We start from the raw sequence: 8,114 nt of genomic DNA, 5'->3' as shown, positions 1-8,114 counted from the left end.
TGAACAGGCTGCTATCTGTGGAATCTGATTTTTATTAAGGATTGCAATAGTGTTGTTTTTTTTTTTGTTATTTTTGCATAATTTTAGCACTACCTTATTATTTCTACACTTATTGTCCATTTTTCAGGTCCCACAGGAGAGAAAAACACCAAAGAGGAGCTATTATTATTTGGGTGGTGGGTGGTTTATTCTCAGAACTGCAGTGATTAGCACTGATTAGCAGTGATTAGCATGGTGGTGGTGTACGAGGTGTTAGTGTGTGTTGAGCTGGTGGTACAGTGAGTGGATCAGATATAGCAGCAGTGCTGCTGGAGTTTTTAAACACATCAGTTTCAAAGATTCAGAGCTTCTGTCTCTGACTTTACTTTATCTACAAGGTGTTTCAACTGTAGGTAGGAGTGTGCTATAATAGAGTGGAGTACAGTGAGTGAAGATTAAACACAGTGTTTAAAAACTCCAGCAGCACTGCTGCAGTATCTGATCCACTCACTGTACCAGCACAACACACACTAACACCTCATAGGGCACCAATTTTAGCACAACCTTATTGGTTCTACACTTATTGTCCATTTTCAGGTCCCACAGGAGAGAAAAACACCAAAGAGGAGCTATTATTATTTGGGTGGTGGGTGGTTTATTCTCAGAACTGCAGTGATTAGCACTGATTAACATGGTGGTGATTGGATCAGATGCACCAGCAGTGCTGCTGGAGTTTTTAAACACATCAGTTTCAAAGACTCAGAGCTTCTGTCTCTGACTTTACTTTATCTACAAGGTGTTTCAGCTGCTATGTGCTATAAGAGTGTGCTATAATAGAGTGGAGGACAGTGAGTAAAGATTAAACACAGTGTTTAAAAACTCCAGCAGCACTGCTGCAGTATCTGATCCACTCACTGTACCACCAGCTCAACACACACTAACACCTCATAGGGCACCAACCCAGCTAACAATTTTTGGTTAGCAGAACATTATTTAAACATTATACGGTTTTCTGTATATTCTTAGAAAGTTTTTTACAGTAATGAGTGCTGCCAGCATTGCTGCAGAGGTCTATTGGGTGGAGGTCAGCCTGTCAATGTCACGGTGGCCAGACACACGACAGACACACGCGGATACCAAACACATAGTTTATTAATTAAGGGCTTAGACAAAAGTGTTCAGAAACAGGCAGGGTCAAAATAAGAATGGCAACAACATACCAAAGTGTGAGTAGGCAAAAAGGGTCATACACAATAAATCCAAAACAGGTAGAAGGACTCGGCAAAAAGTAGAGGTCTAAATAACAAAACAATGGGTAAGCAACGATAAACAAACAGTACAAAGGCAAGGCAAGAGAAGAGTAAAAAAAAAAAGATGGTCGGTAACAAAAGAGCAAACAACAAAGAAAACGCTAGGCAGAAGAGCTAGGATCTAGATTCACTACCGTGCAAGGATGAACAGAAAACAAGAGGTATATATACTAGAGGGACCAGGTGTATGCATATTAGAAGCTTGGTGAGCCAGAACGCCAAAGCGTCACGCAACGTCCGGTCAGCGACGTCCGGGAGGCCTGGCATAGGTGCATGCTGGGATTTGGAGTCTTTAGTGTGTGTACTAGAGTCTATGGCAGGCAGACTCATAACGTCAGGTCTGAGAGTTAATGCTCAGCCTTTTTTTTATGTAATGTCTGCGATGTAACTTATTTTGGGAATGTTACATATTCGTCTTGACTGGAATGTTATGTTTTAATAACTTTGTTATGCACATTATTATCTATTACATCACACGTTTTTAGAAATGTTCATGGAACATTATTTCGCTGACTTTACAAGCAAAGCCTCCTCAGAACCTTTTCTAAGCATTGCATTCTTAACATTCTCATAATGTTCTCTGTTAGCCACTTAAATTGACCCAACACCCAAAGACTAGGTGCTCTATTGTGGTCCTTTGTGGTCTTGACCATAGAAAAATAGGGTAAAAGGAGGATAATAAAATATGCAGGGAATAATACGACACATAGAATCATTTTATGATGGGTTTATAATGTATTTATAAACTAATCTTCTTCAAAATGTAGGCCTATGGTATTATTATGCAATATGTTGCATTGTTTCGCCAGTATTGTGATGCGTACTGTATCTTTATTGTGTAGTTTTTGCTGATAAACAGCCATACTATGTGGAAAAAATGGCAAAAACAGAACTTTCCTAAAAGACCAACTAAATTCCCCTGACTTTGTAAAGTGATGTTTTTAATACCTGTCTTCCAAGACCGCAAAAATAGTCCATACTTCATTTATATTGCAAAACCTGCTAAAACATCTCAAGCAGTCCAAACCAAATTTGTTAGCAAGAGCTGAGAAATGGCTTCAGGAAGCACTTAGACATACTGGAGTGTTAGGAGGTGAAAAACAAGGACTACTCCAAAATACAACACAAGGACACTGTGTTTGGGAAGCACTTCTTTTCTAGTACTTTGTTAATAATAATGATTCATGCTACAGACTCACAGAACGTCTTTAGAAAGGTAATTCTTCTGAATGCCTGTGATGTTCAGCCTTTAAACAACTCTTTGTTTAATTATTAAAAGCCTCATTAGCTCATAATGTTTTTAAGTAAGCTTTCTTAAGGTGACACGCAGCAGAACGTTTGATTATAAAAGACTCTTCTAAAAAAAAAAAAAAAAGCAAGACTTTAAAGTTGGAATCCTAGCCTGACTTCCTTTCATGTTTGTTGCACGGCTCTGTCTGGTCAGTGTGTTTAATGGTCTGCTTGCTTTAATCTGAGTTTGGTGGTAGATGGACTGTAGCAGGCAGAACAATGTTGGACTACGGATTGTAGATTCTGTGTGAAGACAGACAGCGTGCACAGATTCCCAATATGAAACCTACAAACCGAAACAATGGGCACCAATAATAGGTAAGGACATTGTACCAGTCTTCACATTGGGTGTTGGAAGGTGAAAAAGAATGGATTAGTTAAGTATCATTGGAACATCAAGGGTAGAATGGCGCGGAAGACGAAAATGGTGTGCTAAGAGAGCAAATGTAGCATTAAAAAAACAGAAACAGAAGAGGACTTAGCACTGAGCCTTGTGGGACACCGGGGAATTGCCTATTCTAGAGTCTATTGAGCATATTGGCATATATAGCTTTGGCAAAAAAGAGTTTACTAGCTAAAATATGAGTGTGTCTGTTTAATAATGTTTAATAAAGTCCCGTCTTTCAACAAAGAAATACTCAGGTTGGTGGAAACGCTGTCAAAGAAGGAGGGTCAGTATGGCACTAAAGGTAAAAAAGCCCCTTAAGGATATATTTGTGGTTGGTGGATTGCAATGTCAGTCAACTGTGGAGCTTCAACAGTAATCAGGAAAACTGCACTCCTCATTGGTTACTGGTGGAACTGTGCTTTTAATATAATGAGATGAAAAGCAACGGATGCCATTATGGCAGTAGGAAAAAAAAATAATATATATATATATATATATATATATATATATATATATATATATATATATATATAGCTCTGGAAAAAAAAAGAGACCACTTAAAAATTATTATTTTATTTTATTTTACCAAAAAACCTCTGGAATATAATCAAGAGGAAGATGGATGATCACAAGCCATCAAACCAAACTGAACTGCTTGAATTTTTGCACCAGGAGTAAAGGCATAAAGTATACCACCCTGCTATACAACCTACACTAACCTGTACTTGTATATATATATATATTTCTTTGTCTAAAGTCCCTATACTCCCTACACTTCCCTATCCTTCCTAACTACAATTTACTTCCTATACACTCCATTCTACACAAAACATTCTATACTATTTTATACTACCCTAGTCTATCCTATACTTCTTATACTACACTACACTCCATGGACTACCCTATATTCCCATATATTACTCTATACTACCCTCTATTACCCTATACCCCCTATACTCTCTATACTAACCCAGTACTCCCTATATTTTCACTACAATCCTTACCGCACATCTGAAAAGTGGCACTGCAATGCTCTCCCAAAACTGTCTGGTGCATTTGTGCTCCCAGATGTTTGGTGGACATAGTGTGGATAGCTTAGAGATTTCAGCCTTCATTAGTAGTAGTGGGGTCACTACTCATCCTGCATGGCAGCAGACATTAAAAAAAAAAGGCTGCAAAAAGCTGTAAAACTGCAAGACTGTTCCAATGCCATTCCTAATTACATAAGCCAACATCATCTAAAGTTTTTGTATAACTGTAGTCGCTTATTTCACATTTCACACTAATTGTGCAAAACTCCTGTGAAAAGTTTGGATGGAAACTCGGCTATCGAGAGAGAAAGAATAGAACAGTGGAGGAGACTTGCAACATTTTGTTGGACGTGCCAAATTCTTCAAAAACCAACATAACATGCATGTCCTCAGCCTTTTACACTGAATACACAGAGGTCCCGCTGAGCCGGAGCAGGAGATGACTGACCGTGGCCAGACTGAGCTCACTGCAAATATTATCATAGCGTCCCGCCGTCCTCTGAACTCTACTGTGTGCTTGTTTATGTTCATGTTAATTTTGCTTATGTTATAGATGTAACCTTCCTCTAATTTCCCTCCCCGCCGCGTGCGGCTGAGCTCGTTGTGTTGACTTTGCCAGGAGACGGGCCGTGATGCCCCGTCAGTCAGTCTAATAAACCCTTTCGGCCGCTCCGGCTCCAGCATGCGTCGTGTCCAGCGTGGCGGGGAAATGAGGCCCTCCTCAGCTAGTCTCTGATCTATATTTCTTCTTTAGAGGGCTTTAATGCGTCCCTGGCTCTTTTATCACTCCGTGAGGTTGAGCAACTACAAATGACCAGCATTGATTAGACCCTGATTCACACTGGAAATTGCCAGATTGATGCTTTTAGGCTTGTGAGAATGGATCCTATAGAGTGGGGTCAATAGAACTGCACGCAGAATCCTAATGACGTGCGTTTCCCATCGCAAGAAACCTGACTCACGCTTGCCGGAGATCCAGGATCATTAATGCAAATTAAGTCCTAAATTTAGTTCAGATAATTACATAAAGATTGCAGCTCACATTATCAATTGTTTAGTTGTAGAACCTGCAGTAGTTGATTATTGTTACTAGCCAGTGATTCAGCAGAGATGACTGATGTGGTACTTGTAGAACAGGGGCGGACAATATATCATTTAAAATGCACTGAATGAACCCAAGATACGTCATGTTTTATCTTGTCAACTTAAACCCAACTGAGATGGGTGATTTGAACTACTGTATTTTTTTTATTTGCTTCACAAGTTGGGCTTGAAGTAAAAATATGTTTTTCTGATATAGCGTTTCAGTGGTTTTAAAGTATTAACCATACCTGTGATATGCTCAGAATGTAACAGAACATGTGGGAATATGAAAAATGTGTATTTTACGCAACCTACATTAAGTCTAAATATCTAATGTTCCTCCTTTTAAGAATATTATAGATATGCTGTAAGATAAATTAACATATTTTAACTTTAAAAAATTACAAACTGACTGAGCTAAATACAGCTCTGGAAAAAAATGAGAGACCACGTAAAATTATGAGTTTCTTTGATTTTACCACATTGAAAACCTCTGGAATATAATCAAGAGGAAGATGAATGACCTCAAGCCATCAAACCACCAAACTGAACTGCTTGAATTTCTGCAAAAGCAGTGTGTAAGACTGGTGGAGGAGAAGAAGATGATGCCAAGATGCATGAAAACTGTGATTAAAAACCACCAGGGTTATTCCATCAAATATTGATTTCTGAACTCTTAAAACTTTATGAATATGAACTTGTTTTCTTTGCATTATTTGAGGTCTGAAAGCTCTGCATTCTTTTTGTTATTTCAGCCATTTCTCATTTTCTACAAATAAATGCTCTAAATGACAATATTTTCTTTGAATTTTGGGAGAAATGTTGTCTGTAGTTTATAGAATAAAACAACAAAAAAGTTAATTTCACTCAAACATAAACCTATAAATAGCAAAATCACAGAAACTGATTCAGAAACTGAAATGGTTTCTTATTTTGTTATTTTTTCAGAGCTGTAATATATGCTCAGAAAGTGACAGAACATATGGGAATGTGAAAAATGTGCATTTTACACAGCAAAACAAATCCTAAATCTGTTTCTTTTTTTTTAATATTGTAGATATAATGTAAGATTATTTAACATTTTAAAACTTTTATTAAAATTAGAATATGACTGAGCTGATTATGTTGCCTATATTATTATCTTTTCTGGGGATATTCAGGCATTTTTCAACAACACAGTGCAAAACCACATGCCCCATATGAATTTTTATCTTAAAGTTAAAACTAAATAAAAAAAAAAAACACTTTTTCTGAGATGGGCCTGCAGTAAAACATGCTTTTCTGATGAGCCAGTGCAGTGGTTCAGTGGTCTAGAAGTATTGACCATACTTATGATATGCTCAGCAGAAGACACAGTGATGCAATTTATCACTATAATAACATGTCGGGAACTATATCACCCCATAAATGTTCTTCAAGTAACAGAAATCAATTCTTTAGAGTTAATGTAATGCAACATCATACTCCACTGGTCCACTTGGCCTCCTCCCCTTTCCCTGCTCTGAAGACCGTGGTGTGTGAAAATCCATTAAGCAGCTGGTCTTGGTTTTAAACACTCTAAAATTAATTCAGCTGGGATTTGAAGCTGAGATATAGCTGATTAGATACCTGCTGTACTAACTGCTGTGTCATGGCTTTAACACACATTAAATTCAACTTAACCCTATGTTGAATGTAAATGATTCAAATTAGAACCTAACCGAACACCTAACCCTAACCTTAACCCTTAATCAACCATAAAATCAAACCCTACACCTAACCCTAACCTTAACCCTTAATCAACCCTAAAATCTAACCCTACACCCAACCCTAACCTTAACCCTTAATCAACCATAAAATCTAACCCTACACCTAACCTTAACCCTTAATCAACCATAAAATCTAACCCTACACCTAACCTTAACCCTTAATCAACCATAAAATCTAACCCTACACCTAACCTTAACCCTTAATCAACCATAAAATCTAACCCTACACCTAACCCTTACCCTAACCTTAACCCTTAATCAACCCTAAAATCAAACCCTACACCTAACCCTAACCCTGACCCTTAATCAACCCTAAAATCTAACCCTACACCTAACCCTAACCTTAACCCTTAATCAACCCTAAAATCTAACCCTACACCTAACCTTAACCCTTAATCAACCATAAAATCTAACCCTACACCTAACCTTAACCCTTAATCAACCATAAAATCTAACCCTACACCTAACCCCAACCTTAACCCTTAATCAACTCTAAAATCAGACCCTACACCTAACCCTAACCTTAACCCTTAATCAACCCTAAAATCAAACCCTACACCTAACCCTAACCTTAACCCTTAATCAACCCTAAAATCAAACCCTACACCTAACCCTAACCTTAACCCTTAATCAACCATAAAATCTAACCCTACACCTAACCCTAACCCTTAATCAACCCTAAAATCTAACCCTACACCTAACCTTAACCCTTAATCAACCCTAAAATCTAACCCTACACCTAACCTTAACCCTTAATCAACCCTAAAATCAAACCCTACACCTAACCCTAACCCTTAATCAACCCTAAAATCAAACCCTACACCTAACCCTAACCTTAACCCTTAATCAACCCTAAAATCAAACCCTACACCTAACCCTAACCTTAACCCTTAATCAACCATAAAATCTAACCCTACACCCAATCCTAAAATATTAAGATAAGCGTTTGGGTTAGAGTTGAGTGTAGGGTTTTATTCAATAGAGAATCATTTACTTTCACCTTTTAGTTCATTTGCATTTAATAGACATGTAGTTGAATATTAGTTGAATGTCATTTGAGCATCAAAGAGGCCATCAAATGGACCATCCAAGTAAAGTGTTACCCTTTTTATTTATAGGCGCCTTTCTAGACTCCAATGACGTTGTATAATAATAAAACAATAATAATTCACAAAGGATTGAAATAGAAAAAATATCAAATAAATAAAATATAGGAATATTAGAGATTTAAAAATGGAAGGGATTTTATAAAAATGAAAGTGCATCTATATTTTGGAGTTCAAAT

General features: G+C 37.4%; 1 long non-coding RNA gene across 1 annotated transcript; it reads right to left on the bottom strand.

Moving 5' to 3' along the window:
• Positions 1-7,143: 7,143 nt before the first annotated feature.
• Positions 7,144-7,575, bottom strand: LOC125780963 (uncharacterized). The gene is made up of 3 exons (XR_007423999.1): positions 7,437-7,575; positions 7,214-7,292; positions 7,144-7,171 (listed from the first exon to the last, which is right to left on the bottom strand). It is a non-coding gene; the product is annotated as an uncharacterized LOC125780963 (long non-coding RNA).
• Positions 7,576-8,114: the final 539 nt, after the last annotated feature.

The sequence above is a fragment of the Astyanax mexicanus genome, chromosome 14 (assembly GCF_023375975.1).
Source record: "Astyanax mexicanus isolate ESR-SI-001 chromosome 14, AstMex3_surface, whole genome shotgun sequence".
NCBI classification, from domain to species: domain Eukaryota; kingdom Metazoa; phylum Chordata; class Actinopteri; order Characiformes; family Acestrorhamphidae; genus Astyanax; species Astyanax mexicanus.
This window is presented reverse-complemented; position numbering and strand designations above follow the sequence as displayed.